Below are 12498 nucleotides of genomic sequence, written 5' to 3'. Positions count from 1 at the left end.
GATCCCCATTTCCCCAAAGGGAAACTGTAACATCCAGAACTTCACTCAAAGCTTAAACATGGCTGACTTGCTGCAAGAAGTAGCCCTACTAAGCACACCCCACCCTATCCCCCTAATCTAACAGCACAAGGGGAGTAAAAATAAGCTCTGAAACCATAGACAAAGTCAAAATTAGGGATGTTTATAGTATAGAAGATAACCCCGACTTCAGGGCTGCTTTTAAAGAAAGTTAGGTCTAATGCTCCTGTTAATGGAAAATCATCCTATGAAACTGTCTGCCATGTGTGGCCTCTGAGACTCCTGGCACCTTCTCAAGGTGGAGAGTGGGGTGAGGGGTTAGGGATGGGCTTCCAGCTTAGCGGTCATCATGAGTTCTCCATTAACTATATAATGAGTTGATTTTTAAAATTTATTTTATTGCACTATAGTTGATTTACAATGTTGTATTCATTTCTGCTGTACAGCAAAGTGATTCAGTTATACATGTATATACATATTCTTTTCATATTCTTTTCCATTATGGTTTATTACAGGATATTTAATATAGCTCCCTGTGCTATGCAGTAGGACCTTGTTGTTTATTCATCCTATATATAATAGTTTGCATCTGCTAATCCCAAACTCCCAATCCATTCTGCCCTTACTCCCCATCCCCCTTGGCAACCACAAGTCTGTTCTCTATGTCTGTGAGTCTGTTTCTGTTTCATAGATATGTTCATTTGTGTCATATTTTAGATTCCACATATAAGTGATATCATATGGTATTTGTCTTTCTCTGACTTACTTCACTTAGTATGATCATCTCTAGGTCCATCCATGTTGCTGCAAATGGCATTATTTCTATAATGAGTCCATTTTAACTTCTGACGTTGTGAAAGCCAGTAGCGCCACTACCCTCTGGATCAGCACTGCCGTGAACACCCCTCTCGAGAAAACTGAGCTTGCCAAGCATTGATTTTTTTTTTTTAAATAAGCCAACACAATTTCACTTCTAGGAATCCATCCCACAGATACAGTCGCATTTGTGAGAAATTACGTAAGCACTGTGTTATTCATTGTAGTCATGTCTGCAAGAGCAAAATATTGGGAACTGCCCAAAAGTCTGTCAGTAGGGAACTGTAAAAGAATATATGCGTGGGCTTCCCTGGTGGCACAGTGGTTAAGAATCCACCTGCCAATGCAGGGGACACAGGTTCAAGCCCTGGTCCAGGAAGATCCCACATGCCGCCGAGCAACTAAGCCTGCGAGCCACAACTACTGAGCCCACGTGCCACAACTACTGAAGCCCACGCACCTAGAGCTCATGCTCCACAACAAGAGAAGCCACCGCAATGAGAAGCCCACGCACAGCAACAAAGAGTAGCCCCCACTCGCCGCAACTAGAGAAAGACCACACGCAGCAATGAAGACCCAATGCAGCCTAAAATAAAGAAATTAAAAAAAAAAGAATATATGTGTGCTCAGACAATTACATAATAAGCAGACATTAAAACGATCAAAGCGATTCTTCACTTCCTGATGTGAAAGAATTGCCAAGATATTAAGAAAGAAGGATAACAACAGTCTATATATGATGCTGTGACAGGTATAGATACATAGGTGGAGGTCACAGTAGAGACAATAGAGCCAGGGATAGGGATAAGGATTAGGATGGAGAGAGAGACGGAGATAAAGACACACAGACACACAGAGGTTTCTCTGTATAGAATATCTCTGGAAGGATTCAGGATATAGGATAATCACTCATAGCAGTTGCTTTCAGGGAGTGAAAAGGCATGTCTAAAGGACAGTAGTAGGAAAGAAAAATTTCCTTCCCCTACCCTTTTAATTTTGTGTTGCATGCATGTGTTGCCATATATATGTCATTCACCCAATCTAAACTAAGTACCTATTATGTGCAAGTACATGGAAGTAATCAACAGACAACAATCCCTAAGCCCTGCTGGCACGGAGATAGAAAATAAACAAGATAAATAAATTAAATATGTCATCACATATGCCAGTCATACATGTAAGGAGAAAAAAATAAAACAAAGTTGTGGGCCATGCATTGGTGAAGAGGGGTTGAAACTTGATGGCCAGTTACTGTTGAGTAAAGAAAGTGAGGAGACAGAGTCGGATGGGTGTAGGGGGAGGCAGTCCATCCAGGAAGAGCTGGGACCACGGTGTGATGGATCGTGTTCCAGGCATGTCTGCGGATGAGTGAGATCCACGTGGCTCTGGAGCGGGGCGGCGCGGGCATGGCTAATGAGGTCAGAAAGGTGCCGAGGGTCAGATCATTTGGGTCCTGCAGGAGGGAATTGGGCTTTTACTTTGGGTGAAATGGGAGCCACGGAGGGCTTGGAGGAGCGAAGTGATGTGACCAGACTTAATGCTTTAGCATCAGTGGTCACTCTGGCTTCTGTGTGGAGAATGGAAAATAGGGGGAATGCCAGAACCAAGATGACCAGTTCGGAGGCTATAACCAGAAGAGAGATGATGTTAGTGTCCAGCAAGGTGGTGGCCGTGGGGTGGAGAGGAGTTGTTGGATTCTGGATGTATCTTGAAGGTAGAGCTGGCTGGATTCGATACTGTACCAGATGGGAGATATTAGAAAAAGAGGCGTCAAAGGTGACACTGAAATTCTGGACCTGGACCTCAGGAGGGGGTGGGGGAAAGAGGAAGAGGAAGAGAGAGAGGAAGAGGGAGAATGAATGGGTAAACTGACAGCCAATCTGCAAGAACACGGAGGCATCTGGGAAGAAAGTGCTTTGCTGGACCAACAGCCCAAGCACTACCCAAAGCTATGAGACAATACTCGGTGATACGGGTCCCAAGAAAGTCAAGGGAGAAGACCAGCTACAACCCAGGAGCTCGGCCAGATCGCAATCTCTCTACTCCCAAGAGGTTAAGAACATGGGCTCTGTAGCTAACATGTCTGGGTTCTTTTCCTAGATCTACCATTTGCTAGCTGTGTGACCTTAGACAAATTACTTAACCTCTCTTGGTATCCTTTTTCCTGTCTGTCAAATGGAGAAAATAACAATAACTGCTTCCTGGGGTTGTGGTCCATGTGAAGTAGTTTAACTCATGTAAAGGGCTGAGCATCACATCTGACTCACCCCGTCAATACCAGTTTTGCTTCTGGGAAAATGGAAATTCTTTTACTTGGGTCATGGGTTTACCTTGGGGATTAAAGGAGGTAATGGGTGGAAAACGCTAGACCTTCGTACTCTATACAGTGTCACTTATACCTAAGTGGAGATTGATGATGATGGCGATGATGTTGGTGATGATGATGGTGGTGATGATGGTGGTGGTGATGATGTTGGTGATGATGATGGTGGTGGTGATGATGATGGTGGTGGTGATGGTGGTGGTGACTGTGGTGGTGATGATGTTGGTGATGATGATGGTGGTGGTGGTGGTGGTGACGGTGGTGGTGATGATGGTGGTGATGATGATGGTGGTGGTGGTGGTGGTGACGGTGGTGGTGATGATGATGTCACCATCCTCTTGACCCTTGATAACATAATAGGATGGGAAGATTAAACCCTCCAAGGGGGCTCAAAGGGGAAAACCAGGGTAACAGCAGAGGGCAAGCTGGTTAACAAAGAGACAGGAACTTGGGCAGCTGAAGGAACAGTGCTGTTTTTCCTGGAAACAAGGAGATTTCAGGGCAGGGAGCCACCCGGAGCTGGCAAAAGAATGGATTGTTTCAACCGCCTCCAAACCCCTTCCTTTATGGGGACTAGTGTAGGTGTTTGCGAAGGCACCTGTGTGTGGGCCTTGTTAGCAGCAGAAAGAAAAGAGGCATTGATTTCAAAACAGGTTAATTCTGCCCCATTAGTGTGTTTTTTGGCACACGGCTGAACAGAGCAGAGGGTTGGAGCTGTCCTGAGTGACCCTGCAGGCCAAGCCTCAGACGGATCACAAGGATGGCTGCCTGATGCCATGATGGTCCAAGCCCATCATTCTCCTGAAGCTTGAAAACGAATGGTCTGCTTCCATCCACGGACAAACAGGGATGATGCAAAAAGAGAAAGGATTCAAGTGACATGGATACACACACGCAAAACCCATACACCAAGAGAGACCCCCAGAGACAGCTTATCACAGTTACAAACAGATATGCAGGCACAGAGAGACACAAAGACATGCAGTGAGACATACAGACACCAAAACACCACGCAAAACACATCCACAGAGAAACCTATACACACATGCAGGAGATGATGGAGGACACAAATATACAAAAGCACAAATACAGACAGACACAATGAGAAATACAAGATGCAGACATGCATAGACCCACGTGTGTACGTTTGCAGGGATGCACGCGCACACACACAAATATGCATCGCACAGTGCAATGATGAAAAACTAAACTTAAACTAGAAATCAGGATGGAAAGAGTAAGAGAGAACGATGGTGAGAATTCTACGAGTTCCCATGTTCAAAGAGGGCGGATACTCTGCCCTCTCCCTAACACGGATCCTGTGTGGATCTCTATCTGCTACAGTTTGCTCTGCACGTAAGCAGTTCTGATTTAGATGATAGATAGAAACTATTTATACAGTTAAACACGGTAGGGGTCTAAACTCTGTTCCCCGCAGAACACCAGATGTGAATAGATGAACATTTGATCGTCCTCACGCCTGTTTGTGACAAGCTAACAGATAAGAAACCATCCCACTGAATTCCCAGAAAACTGGAGACCACGAATACAGATAGCAACATGCGGGAAGAGCCAGGATTTATTAAGGCAGATTTCTAAATATTAAAGAGAAGGCAGCTGGCCATGCTTTCCTCAGCAGACTTTGTAGGCGGGATATCACTTGAAAACCAAGATAAATGAGCAGAGCATATACTGGGGAGTTTTCAGAGCATCGGAACGACCTCATGCAGGCAGTAAAACAGGCATCATGTGCACATTTGGACGTAGGGGTATTTGGAAGTGGGGAGGTCTCACTGCCTCAAATTGTCTCTTCCTTATAGCTGCCTGAAATTCCAGTAGGAAGTTTTCCAAATTCTTTGTTAAAATATAAATGCAAACATGAAAATAGGTTCAATATCACTAGTCATTAGGGAAATGCAAACCAAAGCCACAAGGATATGGAGAAATTTGAACCCTTGTGCTTGGCTGGTGGGAATGTAAAATGATGCAGCTGCTGTGGAAAATGGCATGGTGGTTCCTCAAAAAAATTAAACATAGAATTACCATATAATCCAGCAATTCTGCTCCTGGCAATATACCCAAAAGAAGTGAAAGCAGTGACTCAAACATTTGTATGCCCATGAATATAGTAGCATTATGCACAGTAGCCAAAAGGTGGAGGTAACCCAAGTGTCCATCGACAGGTGAATGGATAAATAAAACGCGGTCTATACATGCAATGGAGTATCATTCAGGTTAAAAAGGAAGGAAATTTTGACACATGCTACAACATGGATGAACCTGGAGGACATTAAGCTAAGTGAAAGAAGACAACCACAAAAGGACAACTATTGTATGATTCCACTTATATGAGGCACCTTAGAGTGGTCTAAGTCACAGAGACAGAAAGTAGAAGTGTGGTTGCCAGGAGCTGGGAATGGGGGATGGGAGTTACTGTTTAATGGGTACAGAGTTTCAGTTTGAGACGATGAAAAGAGTTCTGCAGATGGATGGTGGTGATGTTTGCATGACAACATGAACACACTTAAAGCCACAGAACTGTACATTTTAAAATGGTTAATATAGTAAATTTTATGTTGTGTGTATTTTACTACAATAATACATCTCTACCGCATTATGAGCCAATGCATGAAAATACTTCCTATCAATGGGATCATAAAGATTAGTTTGCATCCAACAGAAAGCAAGATCTCCTAGAAAGAAAGGAGGGAATTCTTAGAAATGAAATCCCAGAAAAATATCCCCAGGGATAGAGAGTATCTGGATATCACAGTGACTTCCCCCAAACACGCCTCCTCTCCTCATCAAAGCTGGCCTGCCCTCTGTCCCAGTACCTGCCAATCATCGTCACCTGAGCAAGGTAGCTGAGCCCACAATTAAGACTCTTCTGTTCCCATTGTTTTATCCCAATGAGATCCTAAATCTAGAGGGAACGAAGGAAGAAAACAGCCAACCGAAGATAGCCCAAATGTCTAAATATCCTAAAGGCATTCTAAGGAATAACTAACACATTGTGCATCTTTTTTCTTTTTTCTTTTTTTCTTTTGCACATGACCCCTGTACTGGGGGTTTTGCGTATATTATGTATACTCACAACAGCAGCTAGAGGACTTATCATCTCCATTTTGCAGATAAGGAGACCGAAACAGAGGCCATTTTTTAAATTTGCCCCCAGTCACACAGCCTGTAAGCGGTAGAACCAGGATTCAAAACTAGAAAGTTCACGTCCAAAACTCCAAAACCCATGTCGTTATCCAGCTACTGAATCCCAACAAGAGGGGGCATTCCATGAGACACATGTAGCATTTGTAAAAACCTAAACATCTCTATATTGGTCCGGGTAAAACAACTCAAGCCCCCTAAAAAAAAATCAGTGTCATTTACTTTGTGCTAGAATTATATCAGGGTGTCTCCAGTGGGGGAGATTTTGCTCTCCTCCCCAAGGAACGTTTGGCAGCGTCTGGAGAGGGTTGTGGGGTGTGTGCTAATGGCACCTAGTGGATAGATGCCAGAGATGCTGCTAAACATTCTAATCCCCCCCCCAACAAAGAGTTATCTGGCCCCAAATGTCAATGGAGCCGAGGCTGAGAAACCCTGAATTTTATCAAATGTGTGTGAGAAGGTTGGTCGTGCCTCTGCCTCCATCTCTGTCTTCACCTTTGCTCCTCATCTGCTTCCTAATTCATCTGCTCAGTCACTTACCCAAAAAGAAAAACACCTACCCCTGCTAATTCCCTGATCATTTATTTAGGAGTTGCAATGTTCTAAGTGCTCATGAGAGTTTCTGATCAGACACGTGCAGAGTGGGCAGGCAGAGAATGATTGCCAACGAGAAGACTATTCCAAAAACATGGATTGGGAGACACATTTTTCCAGACCACATAAACTATGTAGAAATCGTAATGATAATTGCTCTGTTTTAAAGGTGCAGAGTAGCTTCCCTAAACTCAGGGAATCTTATCAGATTGGCTTGGACACCTAGAACTGACATCTCATTCATCTCATTCATTAGTATATAAACTCAGAAGTAGACCTGGCCAAGAAAAAAATTTCATTTCTTCTTGGACAGTATTCTCAACAGGACCACTGCTTACATATGTGTTCAAAGCACCCCATAAATATGCCTCTCTCCCTCCGTCTCTTCCTTCTTTCTTTTTTTTTTTTTAATTTATTTATTTATTTATTTTTATTTATGGCTGTGTTGTGTCTTCGTTTCTGTGCGAGGGCTTTTTCCAGTCGTGGCAAGCGGGGGCCACTCTTCATCGTGGTGCGCGGGCCTCTCACTATCGTGGCCTCTCTTGTTGTGGAGCACAGGCTCCAGATGCGCAGGCTCAGCAATTGTGGCTCACGGGCCCAGCCGCTCCGCGGCACGTGGGATCCTCCCGGACCAGGGGTCGAACCCTTGTCCCCTGCATTGGCAGGCAGATTCTCAACCAGTGCGCCACCAGGGAAGCCCTCTTCCTTCTTTCTTTCTCTCCCAGCAGCTCAGGTGAAATATACTCAACTTGATCAGCCCATGGGGGTGGGTCAGGGAGGCAAGGTGGACAGACTCCAAGGAGACCCCCATGATTCCTACCTTCTTGTATCCACACTCTTGCATAATCCCCTCCCCCTGAGTATGGGCAGGACTGTGACTTGCTTCTAACCAATAGAACATGGCAGAGGTGATGGGCCACCCCTTCCGTAATGATGTTACATCATGCAAGACTGCATCTTGCAAAGCAGCTCACTAGGGACTCTTCTTTCTGGCTTGATGACGTAAGTGACCATGTTGGAGAAGTTCCTGTGGCAAGGAACTTTGGGTTAAGAGCTGAGGGTGGGTGGCCTCTGAACAACAGCTAGCAAAGAGCAAAACAGAACAAAACAAAAAAACTTAAGCTACAATATCAACGAACTGAATGCTGCCAACTACACCACCGATGGGGAAATGACCCCTTCCCCAGCTGAGCCTCCAGATGGGAACTCAACCCTGGCTGGGTTGCAGCCTCATGAGTTCATAAGCAAAGGCCCCATCCCAGTTGTGCCTGGACCCCTGATCCACAGAAGCCATGGGATAATAAATGTGAGTTGCTTTAGGAGGGCTGCCTTAGTAAAGCACTTCTTCCTGCCCTCTAATCCCTCCCACTAATGCAGAGCCTTCCAGAAACAAGGACATTTTCCTCAGCCCTGAGTGCAGTCAGATGAGAAGTTACAGAACCACCATTCTGTCCGAGCGGCCATGGATTTATGAATGACTTGCACTTCCATTAGGCTGCGGGAAGGGGCCGGGGTGTCTCTGCTTGTGTTTAGAAGTCCATTTGTTTCCATTCCTTGTCAGCAGTTTGCATAAGTGAGTGGTTTTATTTCTTCTGTGAGAGGAGGGAAAACGCACGAGTTACCACAGCAGTGGAAGATTTGTCAAATAAAGCTTTTAATAATGGGACTGTTTGACAGTTTTATAGTTCTTCAACTTCCCGGCCATTTGAAGGTGGTAGGTTTTCAATAAAAATTAAGTCTTTTTCCAAGAGAAACTCAGTCCCCTGTTATTTTAAAACAACTAGTCCAGGGTGCACTGAAGCACCTTAATTCCACTACCGAAAGTAAATCTCCCTCCTTTTCCGTATTAATAACTCGGGCAATCCATCAGCCTGAGACGGACTCTGAGCTTTTTGCACTAGTATATCCAGGTGGCCTGATTGACCACATCTGTAACTAGACTTGCTGGGTGATCATTAGGCTATTCCTGAAAATAAATGGCCTGGCCTCCTCCACAGTACACCAGGGAGGGGCCAGTGACCTGGACTCCATTCTTTAATTTCCTTGGATTCTTCTATAGTTCTTCTGGATCAAAGGAAGTGGTTCAGAAATTAGACTCTGATGAGGGAAGTAGCCTGTTGGAAAGGACCCCAAATTTGGAGTCCGAAGACCTCTGTTCTAGAACGAGCTCCATCCCCCCCCAAGTTGTATGAACATGGGTTCATCACCTGACTCCTCAGACTTTTTTTTCCATTTGTCAATGGAGGAGTGGTGAAAGAAGGATGAAAATGGGCTTAGAAGTCAGGATTCTGGGGCTCAAATCCTGGCTCCATAATCTACCAGAGTGATCGGGAGAATATATCCAATCCCTCTGGGCCTGAACTCCCTCCTGTGAAAAATATGATACTAATTGCTGGCAGTTCTTAGAGTCTCAAAAAGTCAAGAAAAATTTTAAGCCCAGAAATCAGAAGTTCATAGTAATTTTAGGGTCCTTCCTTTGCCAAGGCCTGTTCTTTCTGCCCCCATCAGAGAGAACAGCCCGTGTCCAATGGATCCTGTGTTGGGTCCAGTGTCTCCATGAAATAAGTGCCATAGCAACTGGCGTCTCTGAACATCAAGCGATGCTCCGGACCCAGGACAAACAGCCAAAGGAATGGTTGGCTCCAAAGATAAAGACTCAGCAATGGAAAGGGTTGGGGGAAGGATCCCTGTCATTCATTATAAGCCTTGTGTATAATTTGGATTGTTTTGCAATGTGCATCTACTGCTTTGATTAGAGATGTGCTTTTTATTATAAATGCAAAACCAATGAGATAAAGGGTATGCACTTGAAGGCACTAGAGGGACGCTACCTGTTACTTGGGTTGACCCCAGGCCTGGACATTCAAGGGCATCTTTCACCGGGCCTGAGGTTCTCCTCATCTTCCAGGGCTACCATTGATGACCACACAGAAGTTCCCCAGGCCCAGTTTCTAGGAAGCAAATATGTTCAACTCCTATCCTCTCCAAAGCCCCAAAGGCACCACTCACCATAGGCTCTGTTGCCTCCTGACTTCTACTCTTCGTATTGGAAACTCCAAGACCCATCCTTACTCATCCTTACTTGGTACCACAAGTCTCTGCCCAGACTCCACCAGTGCTGACGTTCCAACCCTGTGAAGCCTTCCAGGGGCCAAGATACGCTCCCCAGTAATGGTCTCCTACCTACAGCCTGTTGTCCTGAGAGCCTCTTTCTTCCCACGGCATGAACACGGAGCACCTTGTGTCCTACAGCATCCAGAGCCCCCAGCTAAATCCCCATCTGTTGCCAAGTGCACTATCGCAGGTGTAAATTATTGTCATCATTTGCTTCATCATCTCCATCATCACCCTCACTATCAGTTACTTTCCTTAATAAGTCAGAAATCCCAGGAATTCTCTGGCAGTCCAGTGGTTAGGACTCTGTGCTCTCACTGCCGAGGGCCCAGGTTCAATCCCTGGCTGGGGAACGAAGATCCCACAAGCTATATGGTGCGGCCAAAAAAAAAAAAAAAAAAAAGTCAGAAATCCACCCCCACCCATAGATCCCTGCGTCCTTGCTCAGAAATCACTTATTTTCTTCTTTCAAGTTTAAATAGTTCAGACTCCTCCATTCCTAGCCCTTGTCTTTCCAGGCTGAACATGCAGCACCTCCAGAGTCTAAATTATATTAAAATCATTTTTTACACTTAAGTTTCTGAATCTCATGTCTTTTTTGAAACATGGTGACCCTTTGCCAGTGTCGTTCCGACCTCAGTCACTCCCTCCTCTGAGTGGCCACGATCCCCGCTGGCTGGTCTCCTTCCTGGCCACTTTCCCTCCATCCCCCACGGTCAGCAGATGAGTTAGCTCTGCCCAGGGTCTCCGCTCTGGCAGGGGAACCTGCTTGGAACAATATGGCTCCATTACGATCCCTCTCTGTCATTCCTTCCTGGAATTTAATTGGATTTTTCTCTTCCCTTTGTTAGTCGAAATCACATAATAAAAATCTCCCCGAGTGCAATCACTTTCCATCGGCGCCTTTCCAAGGCGTGTCATGATGAGGCTTAATAGAAAAGAGGCTCTCTACTAGTCCACAGAGGAAATAAATATTTGACTTGCAACCAAGGCTTTATTTATGGGATGGATTAACTCACCTGACTCCCTAGAGAGGAAGCGAAGAGGGGGTCTCCAACTCCCTACTTAACGGTGAAGGTCAATTCATCAGCTGCTTTCACAAAGGAATCCTGCACATGAAATTGTTTTGGGATTCCAGCAGGGCAGAGTTTCATAAAGTGTGGTCCACAAACTAGCTGAATCAGAATTTCCCGGGGTGCCTGATAAATATTCAGATTCCTACACCCAGCCTCAGGCCTACAGAGCCCAAATCTCTGCGAGATGGAAACTGAGAGTCTATAATTTTAACAGTAAGGCAGCTGTTCTCAAGTTTTCGCATTCATTGATCGGTTAAGATGCTGGGGGTTGAGGAAGGAGGAGACCCCAAAGTAGATATTTCTGGATGAAATCAAAGAAGAGGAAATATTTGGTATCCCATCAGACAGTTGGGTTACAGCACTAGAAGCAGGCATGAAGACATTTCTTTCCTCCCACATGGAGAACCTGTTCATTTAATTTACCCTTATTGCTTCCCAGTCTTCATTACACTCCAGCTCCTATGCCTTGAGGGTGAATTTGGAAAGAACTTTTCCACTTTGTGGAAGCTTGGTTGGCCTTCTCAAGAGCTGGACACCAGACTCAGAAGAAGGACTTAATAATTTGTATTTTTAATACATATTTATAGTATATATATGTACGTACACACACCTATACATAAATAAAAACATTGGTTCTGAAATATTTAAGCAATCAATATTGCAGATTGATATTGATGTGCAAAGTAGTTAACTATGCATCATTTCAGTTATTATTCATGTGGATCTAAGGCCAAAACGTACCCTGCATTTTCAAAGATAAGGACTTATTTCAGGAGCAGTCAGATCTAGTGAAGGAAACCACAAGATAGAAAGTTGATGAAAACTCCTCAGGATGAGGCAGAGAGTCCTGAAAGTTTTAAGAGGAAAAAGTTCGTCTTTTTCCATCACTTTGCTATCCTTCAGGATCACCTCCAGACCTGTGCAGATGTATTCATGGTATAATTTGAGTCCTAGAGCATGTTCCCATCCACAAGACTCCCCACCCTGTTGGCTCTGAAATGCTTGACAACATCAGATTCAACTTGGCTTTCATAATTAACAAAACTTGGCTAGAGAATATTTTATTTAGAATATCAAAATCATGCTATAATCCATCTCAAGCATGTAGCTTTTTCTTCCATTATTTCCTTAATGATGAATGTCAGGTGTAGGCTATACTTGGGTACATAACTGAGGGGTAAAAAGTTAGAACTATTTTTATGACTTTTGATGCATACTCTCCTTTACCTTTCCAAAAAGTGTCATACCACTTGTAGTAATTTTCTATTGCTGTTGTGACAAATTACCACAAACTTAGTGGTTTACAACAACATAAATTTATTATCTTACATTCCTATAGGTTAGAAGTCCAGCATGGGTCTCGATGCACCAAAATCAAGGTGTTGGCAGGGCCAT

Source organism: Balaenoptera acutorostrata, chromosome 15, assembly GCF_949987535.1.
Source record: "Balaenoptera acutorostrata chromosome 15, mBalAcu1.1, whole genome shotgun sequence".
Classification (NCBI taxonomy): domain Eukaryota; kingdom Metazoa; phylum Chordata; class Mammalia; order Artiodactyla; family Balaenopteridae; genus Balaenoptera; species Balaenoptera acutorostrata.
Note: the sequence above shows the minus strand (reverse complement) of the source record.